General features: G+C 38.7%; 1 protein-coding gene across 2 annotated transcripts in view; it reads left to right on the top strand.

Moving 5' to 3' along the window:
- The window catches only part of SPATS2 (spermatogenesis associated serine rich 2), a 153,241-nt gene that overhangs the window by 41,150 nt on the left and 89,044 nt on the right, over nt 1–23,047 (top strand). The window contains exon 1 of one of the 2 annotated variants that reach the window (XM_061416220.1): nt 20,054–20,078. The exons of the other annotated variant lie outside the window; for it this stretch is intronic. The gene's annotated coding sequence lies outside the window, so the exon portion shown is untranslated. Of the gene's footprint in view, nt 1–20,053; nt 20,079–23,047 lie in introns of those variants that run through there. 2 annotated transcript variants of the gene reach the window in all.

The following is a 23,047-nucleotide window of genomic DNA, read 5'->3' as shown; positions in this document are numbered from 1 at the left end:
GGTTGCCATTTCCTTCTCCAATGCATGAAAGTGGAAAGTGAAAGTGAGTCGCTCAGTCGTGTCTGACTCTTAGCCACCCCATGAACTGCAGCCTACCAGGCTCCTCCATCCATGGGATTTTCCGGGCAACAGTACTGGAGTGGGGTGCCATTGCCTTCTCCTTAGTCTCAAATTATTTATTCAGTAAAAAAAAAATTTTGTAAAATAAGTGAAATAATATGCAAGTAAGCAGCAAACCATTAATTCTGTGTGTGTAAATCTAGGTGCTTTCAAATAACATTTAAAGTTAGACTGACATAGTTTGAAACATAATACTTGTCACATTATAATTGTATATATTTAAATCACCCATAAAGATATTTTTTACCGTGGTCAAATCAAATATTTCAACTGTGGAAAGAAAGAGTTGGGGGAGCATAAAGATATTGTTTTATGTCATTTCGTTGGTAATATAAAAAAAGGGGGTTTCCCTGGTGGGTCAGCAGTAAGAATCCACCTGCCAGTTCAGGAGACTCAGGTTCGATCTCCTGGAGAAGGAAATGGCAACCCACTCCAGTATTCTTGCCTGGGAAATCCCGTGGACAGAGGAGCCTGGTGGACTACAATCCATGGGGCTGCAAACACGACAAGTTTGTCCTCCTACCATTTCAGACTAGAGTCTCCAGGCATGTTGTTGCAGTTATGAACAAAACCACTCCAAACTTGGCATGAAACTCTCGTGGTTCTGGGTGTTGACTAGGCTCATGATTTTTTTAAAATTTATTTTTGGCTGTGCTGGGTCTTTGTTGCTGCATGGGCTTTTCTCTAGTTGCAGGTAGCAGGGGCTACTCTTCACTGCGTTGCTCAAGCTTCTTATTGCAGGGGATTCTTTTATTGCAGAGTATAGGCTTCAGGGCGCCGAGCCTCAGTAGTTACGGCGTGTGTTCTTGCGTGCTAAGTTGCTTCTGCTGTGTCTGACTCTTGGAGACCTCGTGGACTGTAGACCACCAGGCTCCTCTGTCCATGGAATTTTCCAGACAAGAATACTGGAGTGGCTTGCCATTTCCTTCTCCAGGGGATTTTCCCAACTCAGGCATGGAGCCCAGGTGTCCCAAATTGAAGCCACCAGGGAAGCCCACAGTAGTTGTGGCACAAGGGCTCAATAGTTGTGGTTCCCCGGCTCCAGAGCACAGGCTCAATAGTTATGGCCAGTGTGCTGAGTTGCTCTGCGGCATGTGGGATCTTCCTGGATCAGGGATTGAACTCTAGTCTCCTGCATTGGTGGGTGGATTCCTTACCACTGAACCACCAGAGAAGCCCGCTAAGTGATTCTTATGCAAAAAAGTATTTGTAGTTAGCCTGGCCTGGAGTTATCTTGGGGGCCCACTGGACCCACATGTCTGACACTTGAGCAGGGAAGTCCAAATAGGTGGAAGCTGGAATAGTTGGGGCTCCTTGTTATCTCCCTTGAATTCTGTGTAGTCTTTCCAGCATAGAGGAAAGACTTCATGGTAGCCAGACATCTTACATGGGGGCTTAGGGCTGCTAAAGTACTTGTTCCAAGTAAGAGAGCCAGAAGGGAACTATATTGTCTTTTATGACCTAAATTCAGAATCAGTGTCATTTCCACTGCATTTTATTCATTAGAAGCAACTTACTAAGGCCAATCCATATTTGAAGGGAAGGGAAGGGAAGGGAATTAAAGGGAATTAGTTTACCTCTTGCTGGGAGAAGTATCAAGAATGAAGTGAAGTGAAGTGTTAAGTGTTAGTCTCTTAGTCATGTCCTGACTCTTTTCGAGCCCATGGACTATAGCCTGCCAGGCTCCTCTGTCCATGGGATTTCCCAGGCAAAAATACTGGAGTGGGTAGCCATTCCCTTCTCTAGGGGATCTTCCCAACCAGGGAACGAAACCCGGTGTTCTGCATTGCAGGCAGATTCTTTACTGTCTGAGCCCCTAGTGTCAAGAATACACAAAACTTATTTCAAAGCCAGTTTAGTCTTCCCTCAAGCTACAAATTATTTATCTTCTTCCAAATGCAAAACACAAGCACTCAAAGGCAAAACTGAAGCCCTCAAAGTCTTATCTAGTACAGCGTCAGGCTCAGGCTTGAGATCCAAGATCAGTTCAGTTGAGTTGCTCAGTCGTGTCCGACTCTTTGTGGCCCCATGGACTGTAGCACGCCAGGCTTCCCTGTCCATCACCAACTTTCGGAGTTTACTCAAACTCATGTCCATTGAGTTGGTGATGTCATCCAACCATCTCATCCTGTGTCATCCCCTTTTCCCCCTGCCTTCAATCTTTCCCAGCATCAGGATCTTTTCAACCAGTTCTTTGCATCTGGTGGCCAAAGTATTGGAGTTTCAGCTTCAGCATCAGTCCTTTCAATGAATATTCAGGACTGATTCCTTTAGGATGGACTAGTGGGATCTCCTTGCTGTCCAAGGGACTCTTAAGAGTCTTCTCCAACACCACAGTTCAAAAGCATCAATTCTTCGGTGCTCAGCTTTCTTTATAGTCTAACTCTCACATATGGACATGACTACTGAAAAAAACCATAGCTTTGACTAGACGGACTTCCAGGTGGCTCAGATGGTAAAGTGTCTGTCTACAATGCGGGAGACCTGACTTTGATTCCTGGGTCAGGAAGATCCCCTGGAGAAGGAAATGGCAATCCACTCCAGTACTATTACCTGGAAAATCCCATGGACAGAGGAACCTGGTCGCAAAGAGTTGGACATGACTGAGTGACTTCACTTTCACTTTGACTAGACGGACCTTTGTTGACAAAGTAATGTCTCTGCTTTTTAATGTGCTGTCTAGGTTGGTCATAACTTTCCTTCCAAGGAGCGAGCATCTTTTAATTTCATGGCTGCAGTCACTATCTGCAGTGATTTTGGAGCCCAAAAAGATAAAGTCTGTCACTGTTTCCATTGTTTCCCCATCTATTTGCCATGAAGTGATGGGACCAGATGCCATGATCTTAGTTTTCTGAATGTTGAGTTTTAACAGTTTTAACAATTTAACATTTAGAGATCCAGGATCTTGTCATCTAATCAGATCCAGTTGGAGATAAGGCTATTTGGATATAGTTCCTTGGGTATAGCTCCTTGAGTACCCTTGCTTTCACTTTGAAGACCTGTGAACTAAAAGTTACATTATCTTCTCTCATACCCAGCCTACCCGATATGCAGTAATGGGCATAAGGTAACAACTGTAGACATTCCTATTCAAAAATAAAGAAGGGTGTAAAGAACAGGACAGTCACTAGTCCACATCAATTCTGAAATCCAACCAGGCACATATGGCTAGTTTTGAGATTAGGGTTAGCTCCTATTGCCCAGGAATCATCCTCAAAGCCTCTGTTCATTGTGTACTGTCTCTGTCCTTTTTAGTCCAAGATGATAATGTTTCTGAATGTAAAATTCTTCTCTGTGAATCTTATTGAAGGGTTCACCCTGTTAGACAAAAGCCACACTTACACACTGATATAAGCCCTTCTCTACCTTAGGCTTTGTAGAGGAAGAACAAGTTTTCCTTGACCCTCCTAGGGTTCCTGGCTGGGTTTGAAAATTAAACTGACAAAGTACACAGATTTAGCTAATGTACGTTTTATGTGAAACAGGAAATATAAATGAGGGCTCAAAGAAATGTTTGAAGCTGAGTATTTTTATGCTAGGTTTAATGAAGAGTGGACAGTGTGGAGAAATGATAGATCAAAGAATATGAAGTCACAGTGCATAAATTGGTGGAAGTTTAGCATGGCCTGCTGTTAGGACTGGAGAAGGAAATGGCAGCTCACCCCAGTATTCTTGCCTGGAGAATCCTGTCAACAGAGGAGCCTGGTGGGCTGCCATCTGTGGGGTTGCACAGAGTCATACATGACTGAAGCGACTTAGCAGCAGCAGTTAGCAGCACCAGCAGCTGTTAGGACTCCTCTCCTTGTCACTTTGTCTTTGGATATACAGATGCTCTTTTCTTACAGGTATAGGGAGCCCGCTTCTTACAGGAGGGTTTTATGATTTGCCTTAGGGGAGAAGAGTGGGGAGAAGACTTAAGTGACCTTCCTCTTTCTAATCTTCTCTCAGATATTTCAGCTTAAAATATTCAATATGCCAGGGTGCCATATTTTGGTTTTAACATGTCCTAAACCCTCTCAGCTCCCTTAAAGCCTTTTGTGGGACAATACCTTTAATATTCTTAGAAAGCCTTTGGTTTGAAAGAATTTATGAGACTCCACCTTAAATCTCTTTCAAGTCTTAACTAGGGGCAAGAAAACTGGCCAGTGATCTGAGATTTGTTTTTACTTTTTTTTTTGGCCTTGCCATGCAATTTGCTGGATCCCACCACAGATCACACCTGCGCCCCTTGCAGTGGAAGTGTGGATCCTTAACCACTGGACATCCAGGGAATTCCCTGTTTTTTTTGTTTTTAAAGGGATGTTAAAAAATAAAAGAAGAATGTTCAACAGAGACTGTGTAAGGCCCTCAAAGCCTAAAATACTTACCAGGCCCTTTATAGGAAAAGTTTGCCAACTCTTGGTCTGAATAAGAGTTTAATATTTAGGCCATGTTTCCCTGACACTGCCTTGAATTTGATCATTGCTCAGAGGGCATTTCTTCTTTTTTAGAAATAATTTTATTTATTTTTATTTTTGGCTCTGGTGGGTCTTCGTTGCCACAGATAATAAATATTTTATTTTGAACTTTATGGTCTCAGGCACACCTATCCAACTCTGCTCCTGTAGTGAGAAAGCAGCCATAGACATATACAGTATGTAAACATGAATGTTGACTGTGTTCCAGTAAAACTTAATTTATGAAAACAGGTAGGCAGGTTGAATTTTGCCAGTAGATTGTAGTTTGGCGATCCCTGTTTTAAATCTTTATATTGACAATTTCCTACCTTAAAGCCCTTCAAGGACTGTCCTAGAGCCACACACCACAACTACTGAGCCCGCATGATGCAGCTGTGAAGCCCGTGCACCTAGAGTCTGTGCTCTGCAACAAGAGAAGCCACTGCAGTGAGATGCCTGTGCACCACAGCAAAGAGTAGCACCCACTCACTACAACTAGAGAAAACTCACAGCCTCAATGCCCTAGTGCAGCTGAAAATATAAATAAATCAAAAAAGTAAGATCCTTCAGGCTTTCACTAACACTTTCAAGGCCCTTCTTGCTTTCTCCTGCCACCCAGTCCCAAAGCTAAACATTTTAATTTTTGTAATGGAAGTAAAGTGAAAAGTGAAGTCGCTCAGTCGTGTCCAACTCTTTGCGACCCCGTGGACTGTAGCCTACCAGGCTTCTCAGTCCATAGGATTTTCCAGGCAAGAGTACTAGAGTGGGTTGCCATTGCCTTCTTCAGGGGATCTTCCCAACCCAGGGATCGAACCCAGGTCTCCCGCATTGTAGGCAGACGCTTTTACCCTCTGAGCCATAACCCACTCCCTATACCAAAATCTGTTTTGGCTATCTATTGCTGTATAACACACTTTGCCAAAATTAAGTGATGGAAAATACCACTCACTTTTTCTTCCACAGTTTTTTGATGTTTGGACTCAGGCAGGCAGTTCTTTCTCATGGTTTTTCATGAGGATGCTATCAAATGATAGCTGGGTCTGGAATCAGATCTTAAAAGCATTCCTTACCAGAGTCTCTTACACAGTTAGAGGCAGATAGTAGCTGAGCCTGGGGTCTCCAAGGATTCCTCATTTACAAGTCTGGTGGCTGGACTTGGGAAGACTCAAACAGCTGGCACTCTGAGGTTTCAGTCCATAGACTCTCTAGCATCAGGGATTTAGGGTGACTGGATATCTTACATGGTAATTCAGGACCCCAAGCTTGCCTGAACTGGGAGGTGCCACACGGAGGGTTTATCACCTTTTATGACCTAACTTCCAAGGTTGTTCAGTGTCACTTCGGCTTTGTTCTCTTCATGGGGAGGAGAATTAAAGTACACTTTTTTTTTAGCCATGCCACGTGGCTTTTGGGATCTCAGTTCCCTGACCAGGGATTAAACCTAGGCCTCTAGGAGTAGAAGCATGGAGTTCTAACCACTGGACCGCCAGGAAAGTCCCAGACTCCTATCTTTTTTTGATAGGAGTAAGATTAGAGAATTTGCAGAGCTTTTTTAAAATGCAAAATGCCCCACCCGTACACTATGAAAAATTTTTGGAAGCTAGCAAATAGTGGGTCATGCTTCACTGGAGCAGGCTTTCTCTTCCCTGTTCGTGGAGATGGTGGAGGTAGGAGAGTACCTCACATGGTTTAATGTTCAAGAATGGATTTGTCAAGAGCTACGGAAGAAGACTTCACCATTACAAACCCTCTCTGCTTCAGTAGAGATAGGGCCTGTGCTCTCTTTTGTATGAGAATAGGTATAATGGTCGGAGAAGGCAATGACACCCCACTCCAGTACTCTTGCCTGGAAAATCCCATGGATGGAGGAGCCTGGTGGGCTACAGTCCATGGGGTCACTAAGAGTCGGACATGACTGAGTGACTTCACTTTCATGCATTGGAGAAGGAAATGGCAACCCACTCCAGTGTTCTTGCCTGGAGAATCCCAGGGACAGGGAAGCCTGGTGGGCTGCCGTCTATGGGGTTGCATAGAGTCGGACACAACTGAAGTGACTTAGCTTAGCAGCAGCACCTGAAAGATTCCTGCTGGTTTCTTAATGCCTGCAGGGATATCTTTAAGGGAGATTTTGAAAAGGGGGCAGGTGATAGAATTTTAAATTTGAGGACTCTAGAGCAGGTGGTAAAGCGGGTTGTAAGAAACTTTGAATAGCATCAGGGAATAGTCTCTCGAACCACTCTACTGTCCGAACCCATCTGAGGAGACTTTACTTGTAAACCTTACTATAGTGATCTGGCTCTGGAGATAAAATATTTGGAAAATTTGGGATATTTTATGATATATATTTGTAGAGGTTATTGTGTTATTTTTTTCTCTCTAGATTATAAGAAGGTAGTAGTAAATATATTTTGCTTTATTGTTTATGGTCCAGTAGGCAATGTGATGGAGAAGGCAATGGCACTCCACTCCAGTACTCTTGCCTGAAAATCCCATGGATGGAGGAGCCTGGTGGGCTGCAGTCCATGGGGTCGCTAAGAGTCGGACAAGACTGAGTGACTTCATTTTCACTTTTCACTTTCATGCATTGGAGAAGGAAATGACAACCCACTCCAGTGTCCTTGCCTGGAGAATCCCAGGGACGGGGAGCCTGGTGGGCTACTGTCTATGGGGTCACACAGAGTCAGACACAACTGAAGTGACTTAGCAGCAGCAGCAGCAGGCAATGTGAATATTGCATCTTTGTGTTCTATTTGTTTTCTTTTTTTTTTTTCCAGTGTTGATTCTTTGTTTACTTTTCTCTCTGGATTTGTGCATCTTGAGGGAATTTACCCTAATTCTCTGATGATGTGAAAAAAGGAAGATGGCTTAGTGGATAGAAAGTTGTTAAATAAATAGCTGCCTACCATATTGCTCCTCCCACTAGGGAAAGAAGAAATGACTGTATTTAATGACTTACCTGGTTTGTTTTTTTCCCCCTTGGTCTCCTGATCTATACATTGTTGAATTGAGGGTAGAGAGAAAAGCCTGTTAACTTTTATTTTAAATAATTCAGTCATTTTTTTTTTTAACTTGGTATTTAAAAAATACCTTTACAAAGCTTTAATAGAATTCTACAAGCACATGCTGTATGGAGGAGTTGGAAGAGAAAGTTTTGAAATGAGTTACATTCCCAAAGAGGAGGACAGTATGTACCTTATTTTGAACTACCGAAAATGGTGAAGACTTCTCACTGTAGTTTAACTTCAGTTGCAGCTTGGAAGAGTAACATCTGTTTTGGGTCATAGCATTCTGTACCTTTTCCAGTTTTGTTTATCCCCATTCTCTTTTCTTCTAATTGACACACATTTCACTTTCCACTTTCATGCATTGGAGAAGAAAATGGCAACCTACTCCAGTGATCTTGCCTGGAGAATCCCAGGGACGGGGAGCCTGGTGGGCTGCCATCTATGGGGTCGCACAGAGTTGGACACGACTGAAGTGACTTAGCAGTGGCAGCAGCACCTGAAAGATTCCTGCTGGTTTAGAGGGAGTCAAGATGGAGGGGGAGAGGAAGAGTTATCTTTTCTTGCTTTTAAATTGGCTAGTATTTAACTAATTTCAGCTAGAGAACTTACCTTTTAGAATATTTAATGCATGATATGCTGCATGTATTATACATTCATATTAAGAATTATAGTAGCATGGATTTATGAATGACATGGGTAGCAAATTATTTCCAATTTAAATTATTCATTTTTGTACAAAATAATTACTTGCTAGAGTAATATTTTTCTTGCGTGTTATAAGCCATGAAAGTGGTTTTGAAGATCTGAATGAATGCTGAGTATAAAGATTTTTGGTACAACTTGATTTTACTCTTTCTTTCCTGAGAGTGTCAGGGGATTAGTTTGATCCTGAGTGAGGATAAAAGCTGCTTTGTGAAACCAGTAATTCCATAGAGACTACACTGGTTTTAGAGCTATTTTAAATTTGGGACTTAGAAAGCCAGAAGATCTGAGAATTAGATATGCCTTTTCCGCCTGTATTATGAATTTAAAATACGTTGTTGATTTAATGTTTGGTTTGTGTATTGATTTCTGGCTTTGGCTTCTTTAGGTTGTTTATTTGAATCAAGTTAGTTAAAAATATTTAATTTTTCTTGTGACATACACCAATAGAAGACAACTATTATTTTGAAACAACAAGTATATTTAATATTTTTATGATTGTACAGTTGTTGACTGGCCAAAAAAAATCTTTTGGATCAGGAAAGCAATTGTCACATGTAGGTTTTTACCTTAATATGAAGATGTACCATCTTTTAAAAAAATGAATATAAATTTATTTATTGTATTTTTTAATTTAGTTTTTATTTTATATTAGAATATAGTTGGTTTTCAATGTTGTGTTGGTTTTAGGTATACAGCAAAATGATTCGGTCATACGTATACATATGTCTATTCTTCTTCAGATTCTTTTCCCATAGAGGTTATTACAGATTGAGTAACTATCTTTTTTTAGTGACTGTAATTAACAAAAGTAGTTCATACGAAACATTCTAAGTGTGTCTGAAATGATGAAACTCTATTCTTGAGACAGTCCTTTGTTTACACTATGCATTAGGAGAAAAAAGCAGCTGGAAATATTATTTTTAAGGAATTCTTTTGTGAATTACAGACTCTTAAGAACGATCAATTTCAACAATGACTGTGCTTCTTAGAACAATGACTGTGCTTCTTAAAGTCTTAAAATTTCAGAACTGGGTAGGGCCTAAGTTTTGTCTGGCCTTCCTTAAGTATATTAGTGTAAAATGATGTTTCTCTCCCTAGAACTTTTGCATTAAAATTTTCATTTTCCATGGTATATAATATGTGTTATATAAAATTCATTGTTAAAGAATAGTTAGACAAAGTCTTGATTTTTATATGGATGTAAAATGAACACATGTAAAATATGTTATTTAATTCATTAATTAATGGGAAAAGCAGAAAGATAAAGGAGAATTCAAAGTACTGCATGTGTATAGGATCAGGTATGCTAAAATGAATTTACAGATCTATGCAAAACTGGCTATGCATAGGGATGGGGGGAATGATTCCTCCCTCACTGGACGGAATTTGTTTGTAAGTGTATGGACATGAATCCTTTGTATTGCTGTCATTTAAGTACAGCTTAACGGTTGTAAAACAGCTCAGAGGCCATGAAGAATGCAAACCTTGTAGAATCAGGTAACTAGGAAAGGTGCATGTTACACAGTGCCTAGTTTCCATTGAAGATACCAAGTGATCTTCTTGGTCCATCTCAAAGTCTCTTATAATTTGTCATAAAAGGACAAAATAAATATGGACTTCCCTGATGGCTCAGTGGATAGAGTCTGCCTGAAATGCAGGAGGCATAGGAGACGCAGGTTGGATCCCTGGGTCCGAAAGATCCCAGGAGGAGGAAATAGCAACCTACTGCAGTATTTTTGCCTGAAATGGATAAGGGAGCCTGGTGGGCTACAGTCCAAAGGGTCTCAAAGAATCAGACATGACTGAGCAACTAAGCACACACACAGTTTTCCATTGACCATAGATACCAAGTGATCTTAAGAGGTCTCTCACACTTTGTCATAAAAGGACATAGTACATGGATCTGTATTCTCACTTTTTTATGACAGTCCTATGTCTGTTAGTCTTGGGGACTTAACTCTCATTACTTGTAAATAAAGTCAGTCTTCAATGTTAAAGAACACTAAGCTATTCTTAGATGAATATTTTCTGGTATTTTGATCGACGCTGGAACACTTGTTCAGGTTAGTGTTGAATTTTGGACCAATGACCAGTACTTAAACTGTAGCTTCGAATGGTTAGGTAGCAAATTCATTGAGACTACCAGTGCCTAATATTTTGTAGATATTCAGTTAGTAAAGAGCAATAGTAGTAATTTGAAGGAAAGTGGAAGTCTCTTGGCCAATTTTATTCTTAAAAGTATATATTATTGCAACTTTAGTAACTTCCCAATGTTAAATACTTTTTAGTTGGGCAGTTGAACCTTGGTGAGAGGACATAGCAATGGCATTATTTACTCCATATTCACGTTGTTTGTAACTGAACCTTTGCTGTTTCATGACCTTTTTATTCCTCTCGTGTTTATTCTCTTTCACTTTCTTGATGTTGATGCAGCAGTGTGCTGTAGTATAGTAGAAAGATAGGTTTGTGGTCTCATAGACCTGGGTTTGAATCATCACCCTAGCATTTACCAGCTGTTAGTTCTTCGGGAATTCTCACACTTTAAGTTCTTCAGTTAAATAACTAATAAATACTAAAGAGGATTACATGAAATTTGTATATAAATGATGTAATAGTGCATGGTAGGCAGTAAGTATTAGTTTTCTTATCTCTTGCTCTTAGACCTTCAAGCCTTCCTGCCTTCTCTCCTCTAGTTTCCATTATGGAAACAGTTGGAGTCATTTGGTATGACCTCCTTCATCTTCCCTCTTCCATCTCTGTACAGAGGTGTATATTTTCTTATCTTTTTGTTTAGTATGTTTCTTTTGTTTCACAAGGTTGTTGTGAGGATTAAATAAAATAATGTGTATGAAATTGCTTAGTACTTATCCTAGCACATATTGTGCATCAAAGGAAGATTAATTGTATCTGAAAATAAGGTTAGTATTATCTTTGATATTACCTTTCCTTTAAGTATTACTCTCTTTGTTGTATGTTTGAATTTTCCTTCTTTTTTTAAGCATATACATATTATCAACTCTTGTAAAAAATTCTTTTCTTATATATCTCATTATAGAGCATTGAGAAGAGTTCCATGTGCGGTAGTAAATCCTTATCTCTTTTATATATGGTAGTGTGTATATGTTGATTCCAGTCTCCCAATTCATCCCTCTCCATTCTTCGCCTCCCGCCCCTGGTAATCACACGTTTGTTCTCTACATTTGTGACTCTGTTTCTGTTTTGTAAATAGCTTCGTTTGTACCATCTTTTTTAGATTCTATGCAATATCATATGATGATTGTTTTTCTCTGACTTCATTCTGTATAACAATCTCCATATTCATCGGTGTTGCTGCAGGTGACATTATTTCATTCTTTTTTTATGGCTGAGTAATATTCCACTGTGTATGTGTACCACATCTGCTTTATCCATTCCTCTGTCAGTGGACATTTAAGTTGCTTCTATGTTCTAGCTGTTGCATATGGTGCTGCAGTGAACATTGGGGTGTGTGCATCTTTGATTTATGGTTTTCTCTGGGTATATGACCAGGAGTGGGATTGCAGCATCATGTAGTAGCTCAATTTTTAGTTTTTTAAGGAACCACCATACTGTTCTCCATAACAGTTACACCAGTTTACATTCCTATCAACAATGTATGAGGGTTCTCTCCTCTTCTTTCAAAGAACCTTCCTTTTTAAGGGATAAACTCTTGAGGGGAAACCCCCTTTTGCTTGGCCTTGCTAAAACTCTGGCTGGTACTCTGTTTCTTTCATTCCTTTATTGTCAGACTTCTTGGTTGAATAGGTAAGGGGTTTGCCTGCCACTTTTCCACCACCTACTCTCTCATTAAACCCTTGCATTCTGGTATACCATAATTTCCCCCGAATCTGAAACAGCACCCTCCCAGTTAAACTCCCACAAGGCTTAGAATGTAACAGGCATTCAGTGGTATTAGTTGAATAATGAATGAAATGAGAAGCTTTAAAGTACTATCACTGAGGGCTCTCTAATGCTTTTGATCAATGCTTTTAAAGAATTCTAGTAAGAAGCCATTATGCCTAAATTAAATCTAACTAGATGCTGATGTATAACATGAATATTGTTATTTCACAAATCCCTCATTTGTATAAGATTCCAGAAAGAAATATTGAATACTTTGTTTTAGAGAAAGTTTAACTCTCAAGGCAAATATATTAGCAAAAGCATGTTTCCTCTTTTTCAGATCAACAGCACTCACACCATGGTTTTTCCAGTTCACTGATATTCAGACCTTGGTTCTCGAGCCCCAAGTAGTCCTCTCAACATCTGTCTTCTTTGAAACCTTCATTGCAGTAACCAGACTATGCTGGGATAGGCTAACTGTGCTGCCCTTTTGTTAACAATAATAGCCAGTATGGCACCAGAGGCATATTCTTTTTTGGGGGCATATTCTTCTAAATATAGCATCTCAGCTTTGGTGAATTTGATTTCTCATTTGTCATTGTAATAAGTAAATTTTTTTACAGTTAAAGTTTTAGTTTTTTCTAGTAGATAATATTAGTTTCCAGATGTTCAAGCTGCTTTTAGAAAAGGCAGAGGAACCAGAGATCAAATTGCCAACACCCGCTGAATCATTGAAAAAGCAAGAGAGTTCCAGAAAAACATCTATTTCTGCTTTATTGACTGTGCCAAAGCCTTTGACTGTGTGGATCACAATAAACTGTGGAAAATTCTGAAAGAGATGGGAATACCAGACCACCTGACCTGCCTCTTGAGAAACCTATATGCAGGTCAGGAAGCAACAGTTAGAACTGGACATGGAACAACAGGCTGGTTCCAAATAGGAAAAGGAGTACGTCAAGGCTGTATATTGTCACCCTGCTTATTTCACTTCTATGCAGAGTACATCATGAGAAACGCTGGGCTGGAAGAAGCACAAGCTGAAATCAAGATTGCCGGGAGAAATATCAATAACCTCAGATAGGCAGATGACACCACCCTTATGGCAGAAAGTGAAGAAGAACTAAAGAGTCTCTTGATGAAAGTGAAAGAGGAGAGTGAAAAAGTTGGCTTAAAGTTCAGCATTCAGAAAACGAAGATCATGGCATCTGGTCCCATCACTTCATGGGAAATAGATGGGGAAACAGTGGAAACAGTGGCTAACTTTATTTTTCTGGGCTCCAAAATCACTGCAGATGGTGACTGCAGCCATGAAATTAAAAGATGCTTACTCCTTGGAAGGAAAGTTATGACCAACCTAGATAGCATATTCAAAAGCAGAGATATTACTTTGCCGACAAAGGTCTGTCTAGTCAAGGCTATGGTTTTTCCAGTAGTCATGTATGGATGTGAGAGTTGGACTGTGAAGAAAGCTGAGTGCTAAAGAATTGATGCTTTTGAACTGTGGTGTTGGAGAAGACTCTTGAGAGTCCGTTGGACAGCAAGGAGATCCAACCAATCCATCCTAAAGGAGATCAGTCCTGGGTGTTCATTTGAAGGACTGATGTTGAAGCTGGAACTCCAATACTTTGGCCCACCTGATGCAAAGCGCTGACTCATTTGAAAAGACCCTGATGCTGGGAAAGATTGAGGGCAGGAGGAGAAGGGGACAACAGGGGATGAGATGGTTGGATGGCATCACCGACTCAATGGACATGGGTTTGGGTGGACTCTGGGAGTTGGTGATGGACAGGGAGGCCTGGCGTGCTGTGGTTCATGGGGTCGCAAAGAGTCAGACACGACTGAGCAACTGAACTGAACTGAATATTAGTTTGCAAAAAGTAATTAGAGCAAGCTTTCTTTGATTAGAGATAAAGGTATTATCCAATACCATCCAATCTTATATAGTTTACTGTTAATTGAAAAGGTTGGTTAAAGCAAGAAATAAAAACGACACATATGTATCACAAGCATTTTATTTTAGCTTGAAACAAATAAGTGTATATTTATTAGTCAACCTTTTGATATATTATGTATGAGTCTGCTGCTGAGAGTTTTTCATGTATTTGTCATTAATTGCACCCCGTGATGCATTGCTTACAACTTCCAGTTACAGGTTTTCTAAGTGGAGTGAGAACTCTTGAAGACTTGAAGCAATGAGTATAGATTCCTCCTAGATTTCTGATTTTTCCTCAATTTTATTTATGTGTCTCACCCACACTTAAGTTCAGGACAGATTTTCAAATGATTTAATAACATATGGGACTTTAGCTTAGTTCTCAAAGAAAGAGCAACTTTTCTTACATTCGTAGTTTATTAATATATTTAGTATTTCTTTACAATCATGTGCTTGTAATTATAGACACAACTGGCGTTAAGTAGGTTTGAGAACAGATACATCAGACTCAGTGTAGTTTAGTGGGAGCAGAAATGCCCCAGTGTCGGTGTTGCCTGTGAGCTGTCAGTGTTCAGCCAAGGGTATTGGTTTGTGCCTGGTAGAGGGATAGGAGAGTATCAGTTAAATAGCTCTGTTAAGAGGTAAAAAGGTGTCTTTCTTTTCTTTTTTTCTAAAATAAGTTTGAGGTATAATATACATGAGATAAAATGCAGAATCCTTAAGGGTGCAACTGATAAATTTTTGCACAGTGAACACACCTATGTCACACTCAGATCACGATAATATATAGAGAATAGTACCAGGATCCTAGGAGCCCCCCAGTACCCCGACCCAGTTTCTTTCCCACCACTATTCTGACCTCCATCACTATCTATTGGTTTGACTTATTTGTGAACTTCATATGGTTGGAATTATACAACATATACTCCTTTGCATCTGACATTGTTTACTTAGCCCTGGTTTTGAAATTGATCTGTGTTGTGTCAGTAGCTTGTTCTTTTTCACTGCGGTCTATAGTATTCTACTCTGTGAATACACCACAGTTTCTCCATTCTGTCATTGGTAAGTGTTTAGGTTTATTTCTAGTTTAATCTTATAAATACTGTTGCTGTAAACATTCTCATACCTGTCTCTGGTATACATAGACATGCATTTTGTTGAGTATACACTTAGGATTGGGATATCTGGTTATAGGGTATGCATATAATGCAGCTTTAGTAGATTTTACTAAATAGATTTTTATAGCCCCACTAGCAATATGTGAGAATCAGTTATTCCATACTCCCCAATGGCCCTTTAAAGGAAAACTTTCCTATGTATTTATTTTTATCATTTTGTTTGTGTATTTGGTTTTTAAAAATATTTTATAGAATATTCATGAACCCACCATTTAACCAGAGTTTAGTACTGAATATTGACAGTCTTACATGTTCTCCTCTCTAATGTCCTCTTGCCTTTCAAAGTAAATACTATTCTAAATTTTTTTTGGTAATCTTTCCATAGCCTTTTCAAAAAATAGTTTTATCAGGTGTATATGTGTGTCTAAATAATATATTGCCTAGTGTATTTTTTAAAAAAAGAATATCATGCAATCTGAGGATCAGTTTCTTTTTTTTTTTTAATGCTTAACATTATATTGCTGAGACTCATCTGTATTGTTGCATACAGTTGTAGTTGACTCATTTTCTCTACCATATAATACTTCATTTAGTGGATATATCACAACTTATTAATTTCCTGTTGATGACATTTGGGTTGTTTCCATTTCTTACTGTTACGAATTCTACATGTTTTCTGGTGTACCATGAGCAAGAATTTCCCTTGATACTTAGGAAAGTAATTTCTGGGTAATAACATTGATAAATATTCTACTTTATGAAATAATGACTATATTCCAGAGAAGTTATACCAATTGTGTATTCCTATCAGCAACAGATCAGAGATGAGATCCTTTTCATTATGAGAAAATTTAAAATTATAACCTTAGTTACTTTTAGCAATGTAAGACTATTTGTATTTTCTATTTTTTACGTGTATTTGGTGATTTGTATTTTTTTTTTAATTTTATTTTATTTTTAAACTTTACAATATTTTATTGGTTCTGCCATATATCAAAATGAATCCGCCACAGGCATACACATGTTCCCCATCCTGAACACTCCTCCCTCCTCCTTCTCCATACCATCCCTCTGGGTTGTCCCAGTGCACCAGCCCCATGCATCCAGTATCGAGCATCGAACCTGGACTGGTGACTTGTTTCATATATGATATTATACATATTTCAATGCCATTCTCCCAAATCATCTCACCCTCTCGCTCTCCCACAGAGTCCAAAAGACTGTTCTATACATCAGTGTCTCTTTTGCTGTCTCATATACAGGGTTATTGTTACCATCTTTCTAAATTCCATATGTATGACATGATCCTCTACATAGAAAACCCTAAAGACTCCACCAGAAAATTACTAGAACTAATCAATGATTATAGTAAAGTTGCAGGATATAAAATCAGGACACAGAAATCCCTTGCATTCCTATACACTAATAATGAGAAAACAGAAAGAGAAATTAAGGAAACAATTCCATTCACCATTGCAACGAAAAGAATAAAATACTTAGGAATATATCTACCTAAAGAAACTAAAGACCTATATATAGAAAACTATAAAACACTGGTGAAAGAAATCAAAGAGGACACTAACAGATGGAGAAATACACCATGTTCATGGATTGGAAGAATCAATATAGTGAAAATGATTATACTACCCAAAGCAATTTATAGATTCAATGCAATCCCTATCAAGCTACCAACGGTATTCTTCACAGAGCTAGAACAAATAATTTCACAATTTGTATGGAAATACAAAAAACCTCGAATAGCCAAAGCTATCTTGAGAAAGAAGAATGGAACTGGAGGAATCAACCTGCCTGACTTCAGGCTCTATTACAAAGCCACAGTCATCAAGACAGTATGGTACTGGCACAAAGACAGAAATATAGATCAAGGGAACAAAATAGAAAGCCCAGAGATAAATCCACACACATATGGACACCTTATCTTTGACAAAGGAGGCAAGAATATACAATGGATTAAAGACAATCTCTTTAACAAGTGGTGCTGGGAAATCTGGTCAACCACTTGTAAAAGAATGAAACTAGACCACTTTCTAACACCATACACAAAAATAAACTCAAAATGGATTAAAGATCTAAACGTAAGACCAGAAACTATAAAACTCCTAGAGGAGAACATAGGCAAAACACTCTCCGACATACATCACAGCAGGATCCTCTATGACCCACCTCCCAGAATATTAGAAATAAAAGCAAAAATAAACAAATGGGTGGGACCTAATTAAACTTAAAAGCTTCTGCACAACAAAGGAAACTATAAGCAAGGTGAAAAGACAGCCTTCAGAATGGGAGAAAATAATAGCAAATGAAGCAACTGACAAACAACTAATCTCAAAAATATACAAGCAACTCCTACAGCTCAATTCCAGAAAAATAAATGACCCAATCAAAAAATGGGCCAAAGAACTAAATAGACATTTCTCCAAAGAAGATATACAGATGGCTAACAAACACATGAAAAGATGCTCAACATCACTCATTATCAGAGAAATGCAAATCAAAACCACTATGAGGTACCATTTCACACCAGTCAGAATGGCTGTGATCCAAAAGTCTACAAGTAATAAGTGCTGGAGAGGATGTGGAGAAAAGGGAACCCTCTTACACTGTTGGTGGGAATGCAAACTAGTACAGCCACTATGGAGAACAGTGTGGAGATTCCTTAAAAAACTGGAAATAGAACTTCCTTATGATCCAGCAATCCCACTGCTGGGCATACACACTGAGGAAACCAGAAGGGAAAGAGACACGTGTACCCCAATGTTCATCGCAGCACTGTTTATAATAGCCAGGACATGGAAGCAACCTAGATGTCCACCAGCAGATGAATGGATAAGCAAGCTGTGGTACATATACACAATGGAGTATTACTCAGCCATTAAAAAGAATACATTTGAATCAGTTCTAATGAGGTGGATGAAACTGGAGCCTATTATACAGAGTGAAGTAAGCCAGAATGATTTGTGTTTTTAAGAGATTTGTTACCTAAGTTTTCAAATGTATTGGCATAAGGTTATTTGTATTTTTGTCTTATATTTTAATGTCTGTAAGATCTATAGTTTTCTTTTTTAAATTCCTGATACTGATATTTGTGCTTTTTTTCCTTTTTCTTCTTCTCTTAGGGATTTTTTTGCTCGGTCAAGAAATCAATTTTTCTTTCATAATTTTTTTCTTATTACATTAAAATTTTTAAAAATCACGATAAAATACACATAAAATTGACCACTTTAATCAATTTAAAGTGTGCAGTTCAGTGATGGTAAGTACATTCACGTTATTGTGCAACTATCACCACCATTCATCTCCAAAACTTTTTCATCTCCCCAAATTGAGACTCTGTACCCATTAAACATTAATTCCTGTCTTCTCCCCTACAGCCCCTGGCAACTTTGTCTCTATGAATTTGACTACTCTGTAAGTAGAATCATATAAGTAGATTCTCATGTAAGTAGAATATATTCTTATATAATACCTCATATAATTAGAATCATACAGTATTTGTCTTTTTGTGACTGGTTTATTTCACTAAGCATTACATCCTCAAGGTTTATCCATTGAGGATGGATAAAGGTTTTTTGGTGTGTGTCAAGTATTGGCACATAGTTGTTGTTCAATCACCCAGCTGTCTCTGACTCTTTGAGACCCCATGAACTGCAGCACACCAGGTCTCCCTATCCCTTACCATCTCCCGAAATTTGCCCAAGTTCATGTCCATTGTATCAGTGATGCCATCCAGCCGTCTCATCCTCTGACTCCTTCTCTTTCTGCCCTCAATCTTTCCCAGCATCAGGGACTTTTCCGATGAGTCAGCTGTTCGCATCAGATGAGCAAAATACTGGCGTTTAAGCCTCAGCATCAGTCCTTCCAATAAGTATTTGGGTTTGATTTCCCTAAGACTGACTGGTTTGATCTCCTTCCTGTTTAAGAGACTCTCAGGAGTCTTCTCCAGCACCACATTTTAAAGGCATCAATTCTTTGGCTATCTGCCTTCTTTATGGTCCAGCTCTCACAACTGTACGTGACCACTGGGAAGACTATAGCCTTGACTGTATGGACCTTTGACGGCAGAGTAACGTCTCTGCTTTTCAGCACAGTGTCTAGGTTTGTCATAGCTTTCCTGCCAAGAAGCAAACCCCATATGATTTCATGGCTGCAGTCACCATCCCAATGGTTTTAGAGCCCAAGAAGAGAAAATCTGTCACTACTTCCATCTTTTCCCCTTCTATTTGCCATGAAGTAATGGAGCCAGTTGCCATGATCTTAGTTTTTTTAATATTTAGTTTTAAGCCAGCTCTTTCACTCTCCTCCTTCAGCCTCATCAAGAGGCTCTTTAGTTCCTCTTCACTTTCTGCCACTAGAGTGGTATCTGCATATCTGAGGTTGTTGATGTTTCTCCCACCTATGTTAATTCCAGCTTGGAACTCAACCAAGCCCAGCATTTCTCATGATATGCTCAGCGTATAGGTTAAACAAACAAATCTTGAACTAATCAGTTATTCCCATACAGGGTTCAAACTGTTGCTTCTTGACCCACATACAAGTTTCTCAGGAGACAGGCATGATGTTCTGGTATTCCCATCTCTTTAAGAGCTTCCCACAGTTTATTATGATCCACACAGTCAAAGGCTTTGGCCTAGTCAATGAAACAGAGGCAGATGTTTTTCTGGAATTTCCTGGCTTTCTCTTATGATCCAGCGAATGTTGGCAATTTGATCTCTGGTTCCTCTTCCTTTTCTAAATGCAGGTTGGACATCTGAAAGTTCTTGGTTCGCATAATGCTGAAGCCTCACGTGCAAGATTTTAAGCATGACCTTTCTAGCATGGGAGCTGAGTGCAGTTGTCCAATGGTTAGCACATTCTTTAGTACTACCCTTCTTGGCACATAGTAAGTTATCTTAAGTACTTATTAATTGATTAGTTTTTTAAGTTAGCAGGTGTATTTAGAAATCACTTTTTCTATGTGCATGGGATTTCCCTTTATAGAGTAGAATCAGTGAATAAAGCTCTTAATTGCCGTATTTTGTTTTTGCCTCACAGCTGCCTCCATTCCCTTGTGTTGCTTGTGCATCTGTGCTTTGGGGAGATGGAAGGAATGGAGTTTATATGTGTGTGGAGGGGATGAGGATTAAATGATCGGTATTGTTTAAAACCATTATTGAAGAATTTATACAGCTGAGGATGATTTGGCTTGATTAGGCTTGGGTTACAGCCACCTGCGTGAGGAGGAGGAAGCTACAGACAACTCTAACCACCCAGCTAGCAGTGAAATAGGAAGAGACAAACATGTGTGTATTGCCTCTCTGCTCCCATGAGCCCCCTCTACTCCCACACTACAGCTGCCACTGATGACTAATGTTTGGCAATTTGGAGGATCTTGTGCCTTTTAATAGTAGTAAGAGGAGTTGTGATATCATGTGGTTTCTGATTTTCCACTTAGAATGTATTCTAAATTTCCAGAAATATTATTTTGTTCCAATTCTGTGTTGTTCCAATTCAATGTTTACATTTAAAAAGAGGAATTTATTGGTTCTTCTAAATGAAAATTACATTTTCCAGAATAAAATTTGTGGTGATCAGCTTTATAATTATGGGAGTTTGGGGGTTAGAATGATACATGGATTGGAAAGTTAGTGCCAATGAATAAAGACATTTGTTGAGAAAACAGACTTACGGGAATGTCAGCTTTTGACCTAAGGACATCATCTCCTTTGTTGCTAATTATTTTTTAGAGTATATCAGTGCATTACTTTGGGTCTCTCTGCTTTTTCATATTCCTTTATAAGGCTAATGAGAATATTTATTGGCAAACTGATGATACATTGTGGAATAAGAACTCTTGATTGTTTTCTCATAACCAAAACTCTTTAAGTCAGGAAAAATGTTCTTATTTGGAACTCCCCATTTTCTTATTTTGGGTTGTTATTCTGCAGGTCTAGAGAGTTAGTGCTTGTAGGTTCTTAGTGACACATTTCTTGAACCTGTTGGTTGGATTTCTAAGTTGAAATAAACGTTGTTTAGGTTAAACTGAGAGTTTTCAGCTTTGGTTTAATTTGCTGGGAATTAGTCTTTTTAAAAAAGTATTACAATTGTTTTGAAGAGATAATATGCTTATATGTTTCAGTGCAAGAAATATATAAAAGGTTGATTGAAACATATAAAAAGGATGATTGAAAAGTCTTTCTTAACCTTGTTTCCTATTTTTTCAATTTCCATTCTTCAGTGGATCATCACTGTTGGCTACTTTCTTGTTTATCTTTTCAGATACACAATATTTATGTATATATGATAGTATAAATTATTCTTCTCCCCATCATTTACTTAACAGTATATCTTATATCAGTATATAAAAGGATGTTCTCTTTCCTCAAAAATATTTGCGTAGTATCTCATTGTGTGAATAAACCATAATTTATCAAACTAGTGTCCCACTGATAGACGTTAGGCAAATCTATCAGTGCCATTTTTCTACCAGCATTGCTCACTTTGTGCGTCTGTGTCACATTTTGGTAATTCTCCCAGTATTTTGAATGTTTTTATTGTTGCTATATTTGTTATGGTGATCTGTAATCAGCGATTTTTGATGTTACTACTGTCATTGTTTTAGAGTGCCACAAACCATGCCCAAATGTGAGGAAAATTTAATTGATTCTGACTGACCCACCAACTGACCATTCCGCTACCTCTCTTCCCTCTCCTCAGGCTTCCCTATTCCCTGAGACACAAGCGTTGAAATTATAGGCAGACTCTTCTTTATTGTGTTTCACTTTATTGTATTTCACAGATATTACTTTTTTTTTTTTTAACATACTGAAGGTTTGTGGCAACCCTGCATTGTCAGATGATGGTTAGCATTCTTTTAGCAATAATGTATTTTTAAACTAAAGAACATACATTTTTTTAGACATAATGCTGTGTGTTAGTGACTCAGTCATGTCTGACTCTTTGCGACCCCACAGACTGTAGCCTGCCAGGCTTCTCTGTCCATGGAATTCTCCAGGCAAGAATACTGGAGTGGATTGCCATTCCCTTCTCCAGAGGAACTTCCCAACCCAGGGATTGAACCCTGGTCTCCTGCCTCACAGGCAGATTCTTTAACATTTGAGCTACAGGGAAGTCTAGACATAATGACATCTAGACATTACAGACATAATGCTATTGCACACTAAATAGACTACACTGTAAACATAACTGTATATGCACTGGGAAACCAAAAAATTTCTGTGACTTGCTTTACTGTGATGTTCACTTTGTTGCAGTGATCTGGAACTGAACCTGCAATCTCTCCAGGGTGAGCCTGTACCTATAAAATCACAATATTCTATTTCCCTCTCCCTCTAGTCTCTGGCTAACTACCATTCTCCTTTCTGTTTGTGTGGATTTCAGTACTTTAGATAGCCTATGTAAGTGGAATCATACAATATTTTTCTTTTTTATGACTGACACTTCATTTCACATAATATCCTCAGGGTTCATTTATTTTGTGGCATGTATTAAGATTTCCTTCTTTTTAAAAGCCAAATAATATTCCATTGTGTATATATGCCACATCTTGTTTACCCAGTCATCTGTTGATAGGCATTTGGGTTGTTTCCATCTCTTGTCTATTATAAATAATGCTACAGTGAACATGGATGTGCAAATACTTCTTTGATGTCCTGCTTTAATTTCTTTTGGATATATACCCAGAGGTGGGATTGCTGGATGATATAGTAGTTCTATTTTTAAATTTTGAGAAACCTTCATAGTATTTTCCACAGTGGCCACACCATTTTATATTCCAACCAAGAGTGCACAAGCGTTTCAATTTTTCTACATCTTCAACAACACTTACTTTCTGGTTTTGTGTCTGTGTGT

This window comes from Bos javanicus, chromosome 5, assembly GCF_032452875.1.
Source record: "Bos javanicus breed banteng chromosome 5, ARS-OSU_banteng_1.0, whole genome shotgun sequence".
Taxonomy (NCBI): domain Eukaryota; kingdom Metazoa; phylum Chordata; class Mammalia; order Artiodactyla; family Bovidae; genus Bos; species Bos javanicus.
Note: the sequence above shows the minus strand (reverse complement) of the source record. Positions and strands in the feature narration are given on the sequence as shown.